This window comes from Rana temporaria, chromosome 3, assembly GCF_905171775.1.
Source record: "Rana temporaria chromosome 3, aRanTem1.1, whole genome shotgun sequence".
NCBI classification, from domain to species: Eukaryota; Metazoa; Chordata; class Amphibia; order Anura; family Ranidae; genus Rana; species Rana temporaria.
In genome coordinates, this window is record NC_053491.1 from 378,806,662 (window position 1) to 378,828,334 (window position 21,673).

The 21,673-nt window shown below is 42.8% G+C and overlaps 1 protein-coding gene across 1 annotated transcript in view; it reads right to left on the reverse strand.

Moving 5' to 3' along the window:
• The window catches only part of LOC120930509 (PR domain zinc finger protein 4-like), a 203,027-nt gene that overhangs the window by 62,709 nt on the left and 118,645 nt on the right, over positions 1–21,673 (reverse strand).

Sequence of the window (21,673 nt, forward strand, 5' to 3'; positions counted from 1 at the left end):
TCGGAGGACCTGGGCGCGATGTGATGACGTCACGCCCGGGTCCCCGTAAGTAAACAAAGCCGCGATTGCGGCTGCTAAGCAACAGCAAGCATGAGATCGGTGAATTTTTTTTCACCGATTTCATGCTTTCCAGCCTGGAGGAGAGATGTGGGGTCTTATTGACCCCGCATCTCTCCATAAAGAGTACCTGTCACACACATTCCTATTACAAGGGATGTTTACATTTCTTGTAATAGGAATAAAAGTGATCAAAAAAAAAAAAAATTAAAAAAAAAAGTGTAAAAAAAGAAATAAATATATATAAAAAAAAAAGAAATAAAATAAAAATTTTTAACGCCCCTGTCCCCGGTAGCTTGCGCGCAGAAGCGAACGCACACGCAAGTCCCGCCGACATATGTAAACGCCGTTTAAACCACATATGTGAGGTATCGCCGCGTGCGTTAGAGTGCCAGCAACAATTCTAGCACTAGATCTCCTCTGTAAATCTAAACTGGTAACCTGTAAAAAATTTCAAATCGTTGCCTATGGAGATTTTTAAGTACCGAAGTTTGGCGCCATTCCATGAGTGTGCGCAATTTTAAAGCGTGACATGTTAGGTATCTATTTACTCGGTGTAACATCATCTTTCCTATTTTACCAAAAAATTGGGCTAATTTTACTGTTTTTTTATTTTTTTAATTCATGAAACAATTTTTTTCCCAAAAAAAGGCGTTTGAAAAATTATTGCGCAAATACCGTGCAAGATAAAAGGTTTCAATGACCGTCGTTTTATTCCCTAGGGTGTCTGCTAAAAAAACATATATAATGTTTGGGGGTTCTGCGTAATTTTCTAGCAAAAAAATTATGATTTGTACATGTAGGAGAGAAGTGCAGAATAGGCCTGGTATGGAAGTGTGTATAACTGCCCTGTATGGAAGAGGTTAAGGATAAGACACAGATACAGCATAAAATGCAAAACCATTACAGGTGTCACCAATCAGTCAGCGTCTGCTGAAGTATAATCAAACATCTGTGCTCATCACAGGGCTTTTTAACAGTGAAAAATCCCTCACAGGAAAGCCCAATACAAAAAAGAAAAAACACAGGCCAGATAACAGTGCCCTCAGGAAGGCCCCCTCCCCCCTGACAGCGGCAATGTTAGCAATGCAGCAAGGGAAAGGAGCAGGGAAGGGAGGAGAAGGGACCCCCGAACCCCAGGAATGCCCAGCCGTACCAACCCACCGAAGCAGGAGGGATTGTACTTACCCGTCCAAGCGAGGACTCGCTGACGCATTCCTGACAGAACTACAACCGAAATGGAGGTAGCTGTCGGCGCGGTCCACTGTGAGTGAGACAACACCACAGCCCAGTCATATGTGGACCTCGGAGCAAAGCTCACCAGCCCGCCCAGGAGTCATGGGGTATGGCGTGGCAGACCAAGCCTCTTTGCAAAGGTGTGCCCACGCTTGCTGGTCGGACTGAGTAGACTATAAGGATCTATATTATCCAGCCTGTCTCTCAGCCGACAGTTGAAAGAAGATTCTTCATGAAAAAGTAAAATACAATTTCTCCTCAGGGCGCTGGGCCCAAAGGGAGCCATAGGTCCTTCTCCTTGCTAGGCAGAGGGTTATGTCTGGAGGGACCGCCCCCTGGGCGGGGCAGTTTAACTCTGTTAATGTAACATGTATTTAACTATTTAACATGTTTCTGCCTAGTCCTCTCCTGTAAACAGGAACATAACCCACTTGTCAAGATTTAAGGAGCGGTGTCCGTCCATGGACGATAAGAGAAATTAAGAATTATGGAATTAGAGAAGAGATCTCAGGAATGCAGATGTGCATCAAATCTTGGATTCAGCAATCTGCAGCAAACTACAAACACAAATTTTCTATCAAATGAAACGGAACCTCATATTAAATCTGATAATTCATTGCCAGCCTCACCCACTGTGACCACTACGGTTTATAACAATAATAATACAGGTGAAGTTCAGCTTGTAATGAAGCATTTGAAACCAAAAGAACTGGATGCAATTATTAAAGAAATAGGAATGGTTCCCTGCCATGATTTAAAGAGATTTTTTTAATGGTTTTGTGACTTGCAGAATGTCAGAGATATGTACAATCTCAACCCATCTGACTTGGGAAGAGTTTTGCAACATTCTATAGGGAATGGTCTTTGGCTGAGAATCAAACAGATGTGTCTTCAGCCTCTGAGGACAAGGGACATATTACTGGAATTATTGCGTGTTCTGTACGGAGTGCGTTCTGATGTTGCGATTCATGGGAAGATCCACCAACTGCTAAGTGAGTCTCCCTATGAATTGTCGCACAGGATATATACTATTATGGAATTGTTGGTTGGTAATAATCTTGCATTTGAGCGGGGAGGCTCGATACATATCAGTATGTTTCTAGATGCTTTGCATGAAGATATCAAACAAAATATTTTATTAGTTACCCCAAATCCTCATGATTTAAAATATGTATTGTTGAGGGCAGATCATTTATGGAGAAGGTCAAATGAGCAGGCTGTCAGAATTGATGTAGCCACATTGTTTAGGACAAACACTGAACAGAAAGATCAGAAGATAATATCTGGGGGGGAGGCCTGGCCGGGGCACAGAATGATCCCATTAGGGGTGCCCAGGACAGGTAGGACTCCCCTGAGCAAGTGACCACTATATTCATTTTTTTTCCTCCCCTTCCCCTGTTAGCAAGCTCGTATATTTTCTTTAATCAGCCTACAATCGGGCAATATGAAGTCGATTGAGGCCTTGTTGCTGACATTTTGCCTTATTTGTTGAATGTTTTGATGTTGTAGACACAGCCTTTGGTCATACTGTAATTGTATTCTATATTTGGAAAAATAAAAATCTATTGAAAGTAAAAAAAAAAAAAAAAAAGAGAAGATAATATCTAATGATCACATCAAAAGGGGAAACTCTGGGTCAAACATGGGTGATATTAACATGAAAAACAGAGCTGACCAAAATAATAATAAGAAAAAGACGTGGATACCATTTCCTCAGTTAAAACAGAAATATGACCATCTGAAGATTGAGTATGATCAGATGAAAATAGAATATTACACACTATTAGATAGCAGTGGTGGTGAATTAGCTTTAAACTGTGGACTGTAAATAGTACTTTGTTTATGGACTTTGCTAATGAGTTTTGCCTGAGAGTTTTTGTCTTTCAGGTACTTCGCTGAAGATTTGTGTTTGCATGTGAATAGCAGGAGTAATTGCTGGCTAGTGGGGAAGAAACTCTGAATGGACAATATCACTATACAAGAAATTATAAAGAATTCATGGACACTCTCTCAATATTCATCAAGCAATGGACTTTTTTTTGAACATTCAAATTTTTTTTTTCTCTTCATTTTTTTTTTTATTATTTTTTTTATCAATGGACTTACCAAACACCCTATTTTTTCATTTTCTCCCTTTCCCCGATATATTTTGCTTTTTTATTATGTTTTATTCCTTGAACTTAATCTTAAAACCAGAGCGAAGCATTTAAACCTAAAATAATAGGATTTTTGTACTCAACGTAAAATCCATTTCTCTAAGTTCATGGACGGACACAGCAGCCTTTGACTGTAGGGTCCGATTCTGCGTCAGAGACATCCCCAGAAGCCCCACCCGGTGCAGCGCGAGCTGAGACAAGACCTACGGTCAAAGGCTGCTGTGTCCGTCCATGAATGAAAGAGAAAAAAAGGATTTTTGTACTCACCGTAAAATCCATTTCTCTAAGTTCATGGACAGACACAGCAGCCTTTGACTGTAGGTCTTGTCTCAGCTCGCGCTGCACCGGGTGGGGCTTCTGGGGATGTCTGACGCAGAATCAGACCCTACAGTCAAAGGCTGCTGTGTCCATCCAAGAACGGAAGAGAAAATTGTATAACATCTGTACATATGACATAATGCATATTGATATCAATAGATTTGACCTCTAAGGTGATGCTGCACAATGGCTGGGCATAGCATAAATTATAGTAGGTTGGGTGGTTTTCCTAAATTTATAAGGGGTGAGTGAAATTCATCACTCTAGTCATGATTTGAGACATTGTTGAATCAGTTGTTTATAATATGCTGAAGGCTGAGACACATATGGATGGAAAATACCTTTCTACCTTTCATAAAAAATACTGGCAAGAATTTCCACTGCCGCCTTGTCAAGCTGATAATATCTAAACCATCGCATGGGGGAATATATATATGTTGGTATACCATTCTGGTGGAATTATGGACTGAATGATACAAAGAACAGCTCTATTAAAGGCAATGAGGGGTCAGTCTACAGCACATTACGAAAGCAAATTGTCGCTGGCAATCAACAAATTCAGAATATTGAAGGTTTGATGTTAAAGGAACCAAGTGTCCTGATTGGTGGATTAATGATTGAAGGTGTCAAGTGCAAGGAAATAGTTTGCAGCACAGAATTTTTACTGCCAGATCCAAACCCTTTTGACCTTGAAATGGACTGCTGATACATTAATGGTTCTTCTTACTACAAAGATGGAAGAATTTCAGGAATTGCTGGTGTTTGTGTAAAAGCATCTTTAAAAAAATGAAAACTTTGAGCCTGGAGATGAGAGAATCTGGAGATGAGAGAATCCTGGACTTATGTGGATTGAACCTCCCAAAACATACCAAGCTTTACTTTGAGTGAGATGGTGAGAGATGTGAAGTCAGAATGGACTGTGACATCAGCTCGTTTTTGCACAATATTCAAGATCGTGATGCGATTTACAAAACAAGGAGCAATCTTTGAAATGAGGCCTAACAGCTATATGGGCAAACCTACGTTTACTGAATCCTTTTCCAGTCATGGTCCAAAGTTATATTATCTAATAACTGTTTCATGGGGGATATTTTAGAGGTTGGTGAAGAGAGATGTAACCAGTCTCAACTTAATATTTCATATGAGCCATTGCAAAGCATACAGTACCTCAAACCATAATGATGTTTGTTGTTCGAATTATATGTCAGTTCTAGTAGTTAGAACCAACTCAAGTGGGGGAATATGTTGTAATATTAATATATATGTGTAGGTATTTAAAATATTGTGTTATGTGTATGGCATGGTATTTATGTGTGACATACAGGCATTCAAAGTTACACATCAAAAGGTGTTTGCTGACCAAAAGGGTTAGTGGTCAAACACAGATCAAAGGAACAGCTGAAGACCCTTAGATGTGTTAATTTACCTAGGTGTGTGTGAGATGGCCTGTTAACCTCAAAGGATAACTTCCTTACATACATAAGGAAGTATTTATTGATGGTAATTAGACTTGGGGAAGTTTCCATTGACCTGGAAGAACCACTCCCTCCTATGTGAGACCAGCATTTGAGGCAGTCAAGCTGGCATTCAGTTTGGTCTTCTGACTTAGAAATATGGCACATGTCTAGGAATTATATACTCTGTTGGATTTTTGTATCGTCTATGGACTTTGTATGTTATTGGAAGTTAATTAAATTTGCGTTCTCTGGAGAGCCTGTGTGTTGCTGCGAAACAACGTAATTTATAGCCATCATACTAACATCTAAGATATCAATTATCTAACCGGACTACTGGACACTATACATCTATATCACTACATTCATCGGACACACTTTTAGGAGATCACTACAGCTACTCACCAGGTGTGAATGAGCACATGCTGTTTGAGGTCCTGCCTCCTTATAAACATCTTCTCACAGAAGTCACACTTCAGGTTCTTCTCACCCGTGTGGGTCACCATGTGTGAGGCCAAGTGAGCTTTCTGCGTAAACAATTTGTCACAAAGATTGCAGCGATGATTCTTCTGTCCTGCGGGAAGAATCAGGCAGCTCGCATTAAAACAGGTCCAATAGTTCTATTTTTAGCTATAGAAAAAATTAGATGACATGTTCCAGGCCAAAAACTGAATGGAAACGAATGCAGGCTGCCAATGCGGATTTCTAACAATGCTAGCTGCCTGGCTGTCACCATAAATCGAGTTATCAACTATCAGTTCTCAAACTGATCAGCAATCACTGCATTTGTATTTCCCAGTGTTTATTTTTTACAACAGTTTTACATTCTTTGAAGTGTGTGTAAAGCAAATACATTTTAGTTCTGGGTAGAGTAGAAAAGGCCGATTTATATTTTACACTGCATCTCATTAGGGAGAGTTCCTTTCAGTTCCTGTCAGAGAGTAGCCTTTTTGGTTATTGCAGGAACAGTGTCCCCATTGCAAGATTTCCCCTCGTTTGTTTTGTAGACAGCTATAACATTTAGAAATTCTCACTTTCTCTTCCAGTGATAATGGTCCCCAGGACCAATAGAGCTTGAATCTTCCTGGCAGGGACATGGACTGCAATGAAAGCATGACAGAGGCCCCAACACTCCCTCAGTCTATCTAAAAGAAAATAAATAAATAAATGGCTATTCATATTTTTTGATAGAAAGGGATAATAAAGTCTTGTTTTTGTTTTAGCTAAAAATAGCAAACATGGTATTACCTGCTGTGTAGTGTTTTTGCACAGAGCAGCCCAGATCCTCCTCTTCTCGGGTCCCACTTCTGTCCCCCCCCCCCCCTCCTGTTGAGTGTCCCCACAGCAAGCAGCTTGCTAAAGGGGCACTCGAACCAAGCCGAAGCTCCATGTGTCCATTCAGACACTGAGCCGCAGGCCGGTCTTGCCCTCTTTTGTTATTGGCTGATTGACAGCAGCAGGGGGGCACCCAACGACGCCACGCTGCTGTCTCAGCCAATGAGGAGGGGAGTCCCGGACAGCTGAGACACTCCTACAACAAACATTGCTGGTGAGTCTCTAAGTGAGTCTCCCTATGAATTGTCGCACAGGATATATACTATTATGGAATTGTTGGTTGGTAATAATCTTGCATTTGAGCGGGGAGGCTCGATACATATCAGTATGTTTCTAGATGCTTTGCATGAAGATATCAAACAAAATATTTTTAGTTACCCCAAATCCTCATGATTTAAAATATGTATTGTTGAGGGCAGATCATTTATGGAGAAGGTCAAATGAGCAGGCTGTCAGAATTGATGTAGCCACATTGTTTAGGAGCAGGCCCGGACTGGCCATAGGGCATATGCCCGGTGGGCCGCGGCATGTCACATCTCCCCCCCCCCCCAGTGCACTCTCAGCTGCGGCAAACTCCGCAGTCGGATTTGCGTGAAACTCCGCGTTCGGATCTGCGGCAGGCCCTGTGGCCGATTCCGCGGCCGACAGCCGCATTTCTATCTGCCAGCCAGGGTCCCACTCCCTACTCTGAAGTCAGCGAGCTGGGCTGCTCCTTTTGCTGGTGCCGCTCACTACGGCTGGCTCCACGGCCACCTCCGCGGCCGTCCAGCCAGCCTTCTGAATCTGTTTAGCTCAGAAGGAGGAAATGAAGAGGACAGGTCATGTGACCGTGAAGGGGGAGGAGCTGGAGGAGGCCTCCTCTGCCTGATGTCGTAAAAGGTGCTGGACTGCTGGAAAGGTAAGTGACACTATGACAGCCTACAAGTGTTTTTTTTCTTGCCTGCCAATGTGTTTTTATTTAATTTTTTTGTATCTTGGCTGCCAATGTATTTTTTTTTTTGCATCTTGCCTGTCATTTTTTTTTCTGTATCTTGAATGAATGAATGAATGAAAGACTTATATAGCGCGGCACATGCGAACTGAATCGCCTCTGGGCGCTTGTTGTTTCTGTCTCTTGACATCAGAAGAGCAGAGTTTTGATCTGTCTTCTGAAGGCCAGGTGGTTTTCCTCCAGCCGAATGCTGGCTGGTAAAGCATTCCATAGTCTAGGACCCTGGAAAGCAAACCTTCTTTCTCCTTTGGACTTGTATCTTGCTTTGGGTACCTTGACCAGATTTTGGTCGGTAGATCGCAGAACGCGATTGGAATTATGGGGTTCTATCTTGTCGCAAAGATATTGCGGAGCCTTCCCATGGATGCACTTATGCGTCAGACAGAGTGCTTTAAATGCAATTCTGTCCTTTACTGGCAACCAGTGAAGGTTTCTCAACGAAGGTGAGATTGATTCCCATGTTTTTTTCCCAGTCACCAGTCTGGCAGCCGTATTTTGAACGACTTGCAGACGAGAGATTTGGTACTTTGGGAGTCCGAGGTAAAGGGCGTTTGCATAGTCCAGTCTGGAGTTCACAATTGTTCCCACCACAACTGCTACGTCTTCTTTGGGAATAAATGGAATAAGTCTGCGTAGTAGACACAACAGATGGTGAGATCCGCTGACTACTGACCCTATTTGTGCGTCCATTGTCATGTAGGTGTCGAAGATGACCCCGAGACTTTTGACTTTGGATCTAGGGGTGATGATTTGGCCCAGAATGGGCGGGGGTGTCCAGGTTGGTGTCGGTTGACACTTGCGGCTGGCGTGAAACATGAGAAGTTCTGTTTTAGAGCTATTGAATTTAAGATAACTCTTAGTCATCCAGTTTTCTATTAAAGAGAGACATTTCTCTAACCTGAGATGATGATCCTTTTTGTTGCAGATGCGAAAATACAATTGCGTGTCGTCTGCGTATGAGTGATAAAGTAGTTCTTGGCTACTGATGATTTTAAAGAGAGGCCGAAGATAGATGTTGAAAAGCACCGGTGACAGGGGGGACCCTTGGGGGACTCCACATGACACCGTTCGCTTCTCTGACGTGAAAGATCCCAGTTTCACTGTTTGTGATCGGTTTTCAAGAAAAGAGGAAAACCATGGTAGATCACCTTCTGCGACTTTGGCTACTTCAGCCAGTCGCGTCAGTAACAGTTTATGGTCTACCGTGTCAAAGGCGGCACTTAGGTCCAGTAAAACCAGGAGACAGGATTCTCCTTCGTCTGCTGCTTCAAGTACGTCGTCCCATATTTTCAGTAATGCTGTTTCCGTCCCGCGTCCGGGACGGAAGCCTGATTGAAATGGATCGAGTAGATTATGGGTATCCAGATGCTGTTGCAGCTGTTGTACCACTACTTTCTCCATTACCTTGGAGAGAACGTTTAGGCCTGTTATGGGACGGCGATGAGTTGGGTCCTTAGGGTCTAGGGTAGGTTTTTTCAAGATGGGCTGGATTGTGCCCTCTTTCAGCAGGGAGGGCACTATGCCTTCCTTAAATGACTGATTTATCAGCTGCGTGATAGGTGGTGCCAGGATGTCGGCACATTCCTTCAGCAGTTTAGTAGGGATAATATCATTAGGTGCTGTGCTGTTTCACAAAGTACCAATGATGGTTTTTGTGGCATCGATGGAAATGGGTTCCAGAGTGAACCTTGTCGACTGTGGGAAGTATTCGTTAGTGTTATATGGTTGATTGAATTGGGTATTGTTCTGTCGAATGCTTTCCCGGATTCCCTCAATTTTGTTGATGAAGAAATCCGACAATTCATCGCAGAATTCTTGGGAATCTGAGTTGGGGGCTTCAAGACATCCTGGACTCATGGTCTGGGAGACCATCTTGAAGAGTTCGCGGGGGCGGTTTAAGGCGCTGTTGATAGCCATAGAAAAATGTTGTTTCTTGGCTTTGAAGATTTCTTTATGGTATTTTCTCGTTATTGCCTTGTAGATGAAGAGGTTTTCCTCTGAAGCGCTTCTTTTCCAGGCGGCTTCCGCCCTTCTGCGCTCTTGCTTCAGTAGCGACAGCTGGTTGTTGAACCAGCCGGATTTGTTTTTCCGGATGCAGGCTTTGCGTTTCGGTGCTACTAAGTCGGCTGACTGTAGTAGGGCTGCATTTATGGCATCCAGTGTATCTGAGGCTGTTTGATGTGGATGGATTGTTTTGATTTTGCTTCCCAAGGTAGATTTGAAAAACTCCGAATGGAGCTTCTTCTGAGATCTAGTCCAGTGTGTTGTCACTGGCTTGGGTGCTTTTATCAATGGGGGAGTTTTGGAAATTGTGAATTTAATTGCATGGTGATCTGTCCATGGCAATGGTTCATTTTCCAAAATGCTTATTTCCAGATTATGTCTGAAAATTAGGTCGAGCGTGTGACCTGAAGCATGTGTTGGCCCGCATATAAGTTGCTGTAGCCCTAACCCTTCCAGGTGGTCAATACAGGCGTCAGCAATGGGATCCTGTGAGGAGTTGACCCAGAGATTGAAGTCCCCGAGCAGCAAGAGGTGTTTGCTGTTAAGGGTGTAAGAGGAGATAAACTCCAATGATGGTAGGAGCTGCGATCTTGGCTGCCAAAGTATTTTTTGTGTATTTTGCCTGTCAATGTATTTTTTTTTCCTTTTGTATCTTGCCTGTCAATTTTCTTTTTTCTGTATCTTGGCTACCAATGTTTTTTTTATCATGCCTGTCAATGCCTGTCAATGTTAAAATATTCATAATAAAAGCATGCTGAGTCTTAGTGACCCCTTTCACACTGGGGCAGTGTGAGCGCTAACAGTATAGTGCTGCTAGTTTAAGCGGCGCTTACCGCTGTTAGGCTACTTTCACACTGAGGTGCCGGCTGTAAAACGCCGCTATTTTTAGCGGCACTTTACTGTCATTTATGCTGCGCTTTTTGGTCGCTAGCGGGGTGCCTTTAACCCCCGACAACGGCCAAATAAAGGGTTAAAAGCACCCGCAAAGTGCCACTCCTGAGGTGCTTTGCAGGCACTTTGGCGGTGCTGCCCATTGATTTCAATGGGCAGGGCCGCTCCTACAGTGCCTCAAAGATGCGGCTTGCAAGACTTTTTTTACTGTCCTGCCAACGCACCGCTCCAGTGTGAAAGCACTCGGGCTTTCACATTGGAGTGAAAGGAGTGGCTCTTTCAGGGCGCTTTGCAGGTGCAATTTGTAGCACTATAGCGCCTGCAAAATGCCTCAGTGTGAAAGTAGCCTTATAGCAGCCCTTTGGCGCCACTAGCAGGTACTTTTAACCCCCCAGAAGGGGTTAAAAGCGTCTGCTTTTTAACGCTGCTTTCAAAGTGCTTTAATGGTGCTTTGAAAGCGGTACCCATTAATTTTAATGGGCAGGGGTGGTAGAAGAGCAGTGTATACACCGCTCACGTACCTCCCCAAGGATGCTGCTTGCAGGACTTTTTTTTACCATCCTGCAAGTGCACCACTCCAGTGTGAAAACACAGAAGAGGCAGTTTACAGGCGCTATTTTTAGCGAAAAAACGCCTGTAAAGCACTTCAGTATGAAAGAGGTCTTACACAATGTGAGTGATGCTGAACAAAGTTTGAAGGACACCTTTCACACCTAGACCGTCCCGTGGTAGCGTTAAAGCGCCGCTTTACCGGCACTGCAGCGCCACTTTGCGGGCGGTAGCGGGACGCTTTTAACCCCAAAGAAGGGGTTAAAAGCACCCGAAAAGCGGCGCTGCCGAAACGCTTTGCAGGCGCTTCGTAAGAGCTGCCCATTCATTTAAATGGGCAGGGCGTTTTGGGAGTAGTGTATCCAAACCATCCCAAAGATGATGGTAGCAGGACTTTTTTCCCGTCCTGCAAGCGGATCGCCACAGTGTGAAAGCATACTGGGAAGGTTTGAGAGGCACCTTTCAGGCACTATTTTTAGCACCTCAGTGTGAAAGAAGTCAAAGTGATGGCATCAGTTAGACATTGTGTGAACAGTTCTTGTGCCCAAAAGGTATGCTGAATTGAGCCCAGGTTCACATTGTTGTTTCTAAGATATCCCCGAATATCAGTGTTGGATCTTATGGCGTGGGCGAGTGGCTCTATGGCCAGAGCAAAGAGGAGTGGGGATAGTGGACATCCCTGTCTAGTACCCCTGCCTAACGGGAAGAATTCCGAATTGTTGCCAGGGATCTTGATGCGGGTTCGAGGGGAATGGTATAAGGCGTTAAAGCCCTGGAGAAAATTGCCTGCGATTCCAAATTTGGGGAGGAGCCTATTTAAGTAGGACCAGCTAACGCTGTCGAAGGCTTTGTGGATGTCTAAGCTCAAAAGGAGGGTTTGTCTGGAATTCAAATTAGCATCTTGGACAACATTAGTCACCAGTCTGATGTTATCGACTATCTGTCTGCCAGGGATGAGGCCTGATTGATCATGGTGAATTAGGGGAGAGATAACTTTGGCCAGTCTGTCGGCAAGGATTCTGCCAAATATTTTAATGTCATTATTTAATACTGATATGGGGCGAAAGTTTTGGGGGAGGGTGTGGTCCTTATCGGGTTTAGGGATCAAGGAAAGGTTGGCCAAGAGCATTTCTTCCGGGAAGTGATTACCTTCCAGGATGTGATTAAACAACTTCATAAGACTAGGGGCTAGTAGGGCGGAGAACTTCTTATAATAAGATGTTGTGAATCCATCAGGGGCTGGATATTTTAAGGGATTTGATTACATTGGAAATCTCTTCAATCGTACATGGTCTGTTGAGGGATTCTGATTGATGGTGGTCTAAGGAAGGGAGTTGCAGGTAATTTAACCAGGTGTTTGCGTGGGAATTTGGATCAGGACATGGGTCAGACAATAGCTTTTATAAAAGTCTGTGAAAATGTCAAGGACTCCCTGAGGGTGTGTATTGAGGTTTCCGTTATTATCACGTAATCTGTACACATGAGTGGGGTTGATGTCGTGATTCAACTTCCTGGCAAACATTGCCGAGGGCGAATTGCTGTGTAAAAGGAATCTGGCCTTTGAGAACCTTAGGGATCTTTCTGTGTTGGCCGATAAAATAAGGTCTAGGGCCTTACGTTTGGTTTGGATCTGTTGTGTGATTTCTAGGGACGTCGTGTGTTGCAATTTATTATATAAGTGGTTTAAGTCGTTTGTCAAACATTTAATCTCAGCCATTCTTTCCCTATTTTTAGCTGCGGCGATTTTAATAATATGGCCTCTTAGGACTGCCTTGTGGGCTACCCATAGGGAAGTGGGAGGTGTGTCCTCATTGATGTTGTCTATGAAATAGTTGTCAATGTGAGTTGCTATGGAATTCCTATTGTCCAGGTCTGTTAAAAGGGAATCGTTAAGGCGTCAGTTATAAGTAGAGGGGGGGAGGCCTATGTGTGAAGTGTCAAAAGAGGTGATGTCATGGTCAGACCAAGGGCATGGGTGGATATGTGCTTGTGAAGAATTTGCTAACAGGATGGGAGTGCAAAAGATGTAGTCCAGCCTAGCATAACAATCATGTGGGTGGGAGTAGTGTGTGTATGCCTTGGTCCCTACATTGTGGGCCCTCCAAGAGTCAATTAGCTGATTTTTATTGATGAGTCTATTAATTGTTTTGGAGAAAGATTTTGAGGAGGGAGTAGTTTTACTTCTGTCTAGAGCGGGATGTGCCGTTAGATTAAAGTCCCCACCGAGAATTATGTGAGGGGAATGAAATCTATCTAGGGTATTGAAAAAATCTGTAAAAAAAGAGGTCTGAGAGTCATTTGGGGCATATACGGATGCTATAGTGATCCCTTTATTATTGATGGTGCCCTTTAGTATGATGAAACGGCTATCTGGGTCTTTAAAAATATGTTGGATATCAAAAATGACAGAGTTACGGATGAAAATTGCTACTCCACGAGTCTTATTAGAAAAAGTAGTATAGTGATGTTGGCTATATGATCTGTTAAAGAAAGTAGGATGGTTAGATGTGGCAAAATGCGTTTCCTGGAGTAGGACAATATCAGCTCCTATTCTTTTATAATGTTGGAAAGCCTTTTTTCGCTTGTGAGGCGAATTAAATCCTTGTGTGTTGTGAGACAATATCCTAAAACCCATCAGTAAGCACTATGCAACCTATCAACTGAGTAAATTCTGAACGGGGATAAAGCCAGAAAGATAGAACCCTAACCCAGGACATAAACAGATATGCAGTAAATGTCAGCATACAATCAAATACAGTTTGAGAGGTTGTGTAAAGTAAGCGGGCATATCTCTTAAATAGCAATGAAATAGTAGGCAATACAATACATGGGTGCTGATAATATGTGAAATGTACAGTCCAGTGATCTATAGAATATATGCTTATCCAAAAAATGGCCCTAAAGGCCAACAATAAGAACCACAAAATTAACAGTGAATATGAAAAAACTGTGGGGACAGGATACAACCTGTCAAACATACAATAAAGACATGTAACAAGACATGGGACCAATATGTCCCTAGCCCACAAACTGCTCGAGTGATGCCCCATCCTAGGATGGAACTGCAGTCGAGAACGGTTGTGGGAGTGGGGTCAATCTAGCGACGACGGATGCTCCAGGCTTCTTGAAAAAGATGAAAAAAAAAGATTTAAAAAAATGTGAAAAGTTGAAGTAAGCTTTAAACTAAATATGATTAGTTACCCATATGGCGGGAGCCCCCACCAGCGTGATTGAGGTAATGAGTTGGAACGGATGTTTCAGTATCAAAGTGCAAAAAAAAAAAAAAAGAGGATGGTAATCGAAAGCAATATATGTGGATCAGTTAAAATTTAAAACAAAAGGAGAAAAATTATACTGGCAAGTTCAGAGTGAGCCGGGACCAACGTGCAATGAGGGAGTAAATTTTGGATATGATAAGTTCATGCACAGGTAGTGTTGGAGTAAGGGGTAAGGAGTTGGTGTAAGGACATATGGCTATGAACTCATGGTGTTTGTGATGACCTACCATAGTCCATCTGTAGCAGGAAGGTAGTTTAGGAAGGTCCTTAGAGATGAGTCCAGGGGAGAGTTCTGAGGAGAAAGTGTCCCGAGCCAGTATCCATTTCTGGAGAGAAAAAAAAATGAAAAAAATTTTTTTCCTGTAGGGGGAAAAAGATAAAATAAAGAGAGATAACTTGCGATAAATCTTGAAGTGATCTCACAAGCTCACATAGGATGATTCTGGAAGGCTTGGATCAGTCTTCTTTGGTCTCTTTGGCTACGTCTAGAGGATGGAGTTGACCAGATCGGTGAAGGCCTAGGCGTAGCGGGGGGACGAGTGAGAGGGTCCTGGGCTAGAAGGCCTAATTTCACCAGCAGTTCCTTACCCTCGATGACATTGTAGACTGTATATGTCGATCCGTTGTGTGGAATCGTAAGTTTAAAGGGGAACCCCCAGCGATATCTAATCCTGGCAGCCTGCAAGATGGTGGTTACTTCTTTCATCCTGCGTCTCCTGTCGAGAGTCGCAGGGGAAATATCAGGGTATATCTGGATTCTTGTGCCCTCCATGGTGAGGTTGGTGGAATTCCTAGAGGCACGCATTATTTCCTCTTTAATAAGAAAGTCCCTCATACATAGCACAATGTCCCTTGGTGGACTGTCAAGAGGGGGTTTTGGTCGCAGCGCCCTGTGAATCCTGTCACAAATGAAGGCAGATGGTGGTTTGTCTGGTAGAAGGTTATGAAAAAACTTAGAGACTGCAGGCATCAGGTCAATGACTGTTTCTGGGACCCCACGCAGCCTAATATTGTGGCGGCGGTTTCTGTTGTCAAGGTCCTCGACCTGTGCCTGCATGAAGGCAAAGTTGTCAGCTAGGTTTTCGTGGTCTTTTCTAAGGTCATTGTGAGCCAGGGCGAGCTCATCGTGTTTAGTCTCAAGGAGATCAGTACGGTTGCCAATGCTGGCAATCTCCTGAGAAAGGGCTGTTGTGGACTTGTTTTTCTATTTTCTCCACCAGTTTGTTAACTATAGCTGTAAGGCTCTCATCCAGGTCAGCCTTGGAGAGGGGGGAGTTGTACTCACTGTTGTGCTGCTCTGGATGTGCCTCTGGTGAGTGAGGGTCTGTGCAGGCCTGTGTCCACACGAGCTGGCCGGCGCCATCTTGGGACACCTTCTTGTGCCTCTGCTCCATATCAAGGAGAAAGTTGGTGAGGGTATGCCCGGAGCTACGATTCCGCTTCTTCCTAGCGGATGGCATGCGCTGTATGTTCCCGCAGGGGTGCCAGGTGGATTCGCCACTAAATTTTCAGAAAAGCCCTGGGTAATCCGCCTAGAAGGTTCGGGTCTCGTGGAGCGCGGCTCAGGCGAGTCTGTCCAGCATCGCATCGCGCATGCGCCCCCGACAGCCGCATTTCTATCTGCCAGCCAGGGTCCCACTCCCTACTCTGAAGGCAGCGAGCTGGGCTGCTCCTTTTGCTGGTGCCGCTCACAAGGATGCTGCTTGCAGGACTTTTTTTACCATCCTGCAAGTGCACCACTCCAGTGTGAAAACACAGAAGAGGCAGTTTACAGGCGCTATTTTTAGCGAAAAAACGCCTGTAAAGCACTTCAGTATGAAAGAGGTCTTACACAATGTGAGTGATGCTGAACAAAGTTTGAAGGACACCTTTCACACCTAGACCGTCCCGTGGTAGCGTTAAAGCGCCGCTTTACCGGCACTGCAGCGCCACTTTGCGGGCGGTAGCGGGACGCTTTTAACCCCAAAGAAGGGGTTAAAAGCACCCGAAAAGCGGCGCTGCCGAATCGCTTTGCAGGCGCTTCGTAAGAGCTGCCCATTCATTTAAATGGGCAGGGCGTTTTGGGAGTAGTGTATCCAAACCATCCCAAAGATGATGGTAGCAGGACTTTTTTCCCGTCCTGCAAGCGGATCGCCACAGTGTGAAAGCATACTGGGAAGGTTTGAGAGGCACCTTTCAGGCACTATTTTTAGCACCTCAGTGTGAAAGAAGTCAAAGTGATGGCATCAGTTAGACATTGTGTGAACAGTTCTTGTGCCCAAAAGGTGTCCTGAATTGAGCCCAGGTTCACATTGGGCCGATTTGACATGTCAAATCGCATGCCAAATTGGAGGGTATTGGTGGCAATAGTACTGTCTGAATCAGTGCGACACCAACTTTGCGTAGTTCCTGTACTACTTTTGCCGACTTCGGGGGCGATTTGAATAGACATCTGTGCATGAACCCGCACTGATGTCTGTCAAATCGCCACCCCCCCTCGATGTCGGACTGCATTACCGCACAGTTTCAAACCAGCAATGCAGTCCGACTTCAGGACACCTTTTGGGTATATATATATATATATATACCCCCCCTTCCCAGGGCCGTCTTTAACGTAGGGCATTAGATCGTATTAGATTGTATTAGATCCGCAGTCAGTTACAGTGACTGAAACAGGCTAAATATAACTAAAATACATTGAGAAACCGGTTGCTATTATTGGTAATTTGTTTTTTTTTAAAAATGGGCTGCTCAGCTTAGAATGCCTGGGCCCATTTTTTGTCCCAGTCCGGGCCTGTTTAGGACAAACACTGAACAGAAAGATCAGAAGATAATATCTGGGGGGGGGGGCCTGGCCGGGGCACAGAATGATCCCATTAGGGGTGCCCGGGACAGGTAGGACTCCCCTGAGCAAGTGACCACTATATTCATTTTTTTTCCTCCCCTTCCCCTGTTAGCAGGCTCGTATTTTTTCTTTAATCAGCCTACAATCGGGCAATATGAAGTCGGTTGAGGCCTTGTTGCTGACATTTTGCCTTATTTGTTGAATGTTTTGATGTTGTAGACACAGCCTTTGGTCATACTGTAATTGTATTCTATATTTGGAAAAATAAAAATCTATTGAAAGTAAAAAAAAAAAAAAAAAAAAAAAGAAGATAATATCTAATGATCATGTAAAAAGACAGAAAAATAAAACCATGCTCGTACAGAGCTTGTATATAGTCCTGCAGCAGCGCTGCAAACCCCTGGATTGCTGTGTGTGCTGTGTATAGTAACCAGATCAGAAGAATCAATGATATGTGCTTCAATCACCACAAAGAAATTCACCGCGTGGGGGGATATGGGGTCCCCTTCGGGGAAAGCACTCACCAGATGGTTAATTAAAAACCGCGTTTCAATATACCATATCTCTGTCAGTTAGTTGATTGGATCAGCATACCGCTCTATCTCCTTGATCACCGTGTGTTTTTCACTCTCCAGATAATGGCAGTTACATGAGGGAAGGAAAAATCCACATAGCGCAATATAGTTTTGATAAAATTTAATATCACCCAAAAAACATATAAAAGCGTATCCCCTTAAGACAACATGCGTACCAGATTGGTGAAATAGTCAGGCAAATAAATATAATTGATGTGGATGTTAGTGTCACTCTCACTGTTACTGGTAGGACCCCTGAAGACCGCTTGGATAACCTTCCTGTAGCTTGCTTCCTGGTTTCCTTTACCAAGTGGAGCGCATGACATCACTTCCGGTCGGGATGCTGGATAGCAACGCTCTGACGTTTCGTCCGTTCGGACTTCCTCTAAGAGCGTGCTAATCCTATGCATCCCCCGGAAATTAATAGCATTGTGCCGCCCTCCAGCCAATGACAGAGCTCCGGATGGTGCTGACACTCCCTCCGTGTGTCATTGATGTATTCCTCCTCTCCGGGTGCCGTGTGTGACCACGCCCCCGGAGGGGAGGAGATCTGAGAGGCTGAGCTTTGTACTGCGCTCCTATTACAGCTCACTGCTCCCACCATAGAGCCCGTTCGTGAGAAGAGACAGGGAGCATTGCAGTGTGTGCTATTGAAAGCAGGGGGCTGGAACTAATTTAAGCTATTTAAGGAGCTGGAATGCTCCGTGTCAGGCGATCTGTCAAGAGAGGGATTACCCACACTTCCCAGAATAGCCGATAACTCGTTTATATTGGACATAATCATACTATACCATGGGTGCCCTGAAAGCATCTCATATATAGATGATTATTTCATAGTGTGTATAAGCCCAATTAGTCTGTGCAGCAAAAACATAAATAAACAATATATAATATATGTGCACATATACTAGAGGGGAAAGAATTCTTGCATATATACAGAAATTATTACATCTTGAACATAATTATACATATAGGTGATGCAACCACGCAGAAAGTGGTGTGTAAGCATACATATGGACCCATATCCATGTATACATATAAAAATTCATTATGGCTAAATTTTAATCAGATATATATGTGTATAAAATATATTAAAATGCTTTAAAACGTTTTAAATTTTAGAGGTATAAAATAGATGTAAAAATTAAAATTAAAATTAATAAGATCAATAAATTACATCAATCGCATGGTACCACTAGGATGTAAATGAGGGATTGCATGTGTATACATAAATATAAGACCACGTGCAAACTTTTTTTAAACACAATGGAAATATTAATGTGAACATGATGGAATAACCTTATGTAAAAAAATCTTGTGAAGAAAAATAAATTATCTTCTTTCTTGTGAAAAAAAAATTTTTTTTTTCTTCTACATGGCCCCAGCAAAGCCACACGAAATATAAACCGTTATTCCATGCTTCCATTGATTTATATATACAGCAGCCCTATGTACGAAGCGTGTATGGGCCTTGCACATGGGAGATCATGTGTGGGTATTTTAAAAAACCGGGGTTACGTTATCTGGGGTGTCAATAATATTATCCTTGCCCTCTTTATTGAAATCCCTTCCTGGTGTTCTAAAAGGAACCATCACCCTTGAGAATTATTACTGTAATCTGTCTATTTTTGCTCAAGTGTCACTAATAAAACAGTTGATGTCCAGTTCTATGTTTAATCCTTTCGGCGTTAGGACATCCGTTAAAAATATCCAATTGGTTTCTCTTTTTGAGAGTTCTCGTACTCTATGTGATCCTCTCCAGTGCGTTTCAACGTGCTCAATGCCCCAAAATTCCAGCCCGGAGGGGTCCTGGTTATGTTCCTTTTTGAAGTGGAGGGATACATTGTGTTCAGTATAACCTATTCTGATATTGTTGATGTGTTCTCCAATTCTAATTTTCAGTTGTCTCTTAGTCCGTCCGATGTAAACAGATTTTATGATTATTTCTGAATTTTTAAAATCATCCTAAGCGCAGGGCTGTACTGAAATAGGGAGGCCACATTTTTTTAGTACTTTGCATACTAATATCTAATGATCACATCAAAAGGGGAAACTCTGGGTCAAACATGGGTGATATTAACATGAAAAACAGAGCTGACCAAAATAATAATAAGAAAAAGACGTGGATACCATTTCCTCAGTTAAAACAGAAATATGACCATCTGAAGATTGAGTATGATAAGATGAAAAGAGAATATTACACACTATTAGATAGCAGTGGTGGTGAATTAGCTTTAAACTGTGGACTGTAAATAGTACTTTGTTTATGGACTTTGCTAATGAGTTTTGTCTGAGAGTTTTTGTCTTTCAGGTACTTCGCTGAAGATTTGTGTTTGCATGTGAATAGCAGGAGTAATTGCTGGCTAGTGGGGAAGAAACTCTGAATGGACAATATCACTATACAAGAAATTATAAAGAATTCATGGACACTCTCTCAATATTCATCAAGCAATGGACTTTTTTTTGAACATTCAAAAAAAAAATTTTCTCTTCATTTTTTTTTTTATTATTTTTTTTATCAATGGACTTACCAAACACCCTATTTTTTCATTTTCTCCCTTTCCCCGATATATTTTGCTTTTTTATTATGTTTTATTCCTTGAACTTAATCTTAAAACCAGAGCAAAGCATTTAAACCTAAAATAATAGGATTTTTGTACTCAACGTAAAATCCATTTCTCTAAGTTCATGGACGGACACAGCAGCCTTTGACTGTAGGGTCCGATTCTGCGTCAGAGACATCCCCAGAAGCCCCACCCGGTGCAGCGCGAGCTGAGACAAGACCTACGGTCAAAGGCTGCTGTGTCCGTCCATGAATGAAAGAGAAAAAAAGAATTTTTGTACTCACCGTAAAATCCATTTCTCTAAGTTCATGGACAGACACAGCAGCCTTTGACTGTAGGTCTTGTCTCAGCTCGCGCTGCACCGGGTGGGGCTTCTGGGGATGTCTGACGCAGAATCAGACCCTACAGTCAAAGGCTGCTGTGTCCGTCCATGAACGGAAGAGAAAATTGTATAACATCTGTACATATGACATAATGCATATTGATATCAATAGATTTGACCTCTAAGGTGATGCTGCAGAATGGCTGGGCATAGCATAAATTATAGTAGGTTGGGTGGTTTTCCTAAATTTATAAGGGGTGAGTGAAATTCATCACTCTAGTCATGATTTGAGACATTGTTGAATCAGTTGTTTATAATATGCTGAAGGCTGAGACACATATGGATGGAAAATACCTTTCTACCTTTCATAAAAAATACTGGCAAGAATTTCCACTGCCGCCTTGTCAAGCTGATAATATCTAAACCATTGCATGGGGGAATATATATATGTTGGTATACCATTCTTGTGGAATTATGGACTGAATGATACAAAGAACAGCTCTATTAAAGGCAATGAGGAGTCAGTCTACAGCACATTACGAAAGCAAATTGTCGCTGGCAATCAACAAATTCAGAATATTGAAGGTTTGATGTTAAAGGAACCAAGTGTCCTGATTGGTGGATTAATGATTGAAGGTGTCAAGTGCAAGGAAATAGTTTGCAGCACAGAATTTTTACTGCCAGATCCAAACCCTTTTGACCTTGAAATGGACTGCTGATACATTAATGGTTCTTCTTACTACAAAGATGGAAGATGGAAGAATTTCAGGAATTGCTGGTGTTTGTGTAAAAGCATCTTTAAAAAAATGAAAACTTTGAGCCTGGAGATGAGAGAATCTGGAGATGAGAGAATCCTGGACTTATGTGGATTGGACCTCCCAAAACATACCAAGCTTTACTTTCAGTGAGATGGTGAGAGATGTGAAGTCAGAATGGACTGTGACATCAGCTCGTTTTTGCACAATATTCAAGATCGTGATGCGATTTACAAAACAAGGAGCAATCTTTGAAATGAGGTCTAACAGCTATACGGGCAAACTTACGTTTACTGAATCCTTTTCCAGTCATGGTCCAAAGTTATATTATCTAATAACTGTTTCATGGGGGATATTTTAGAGG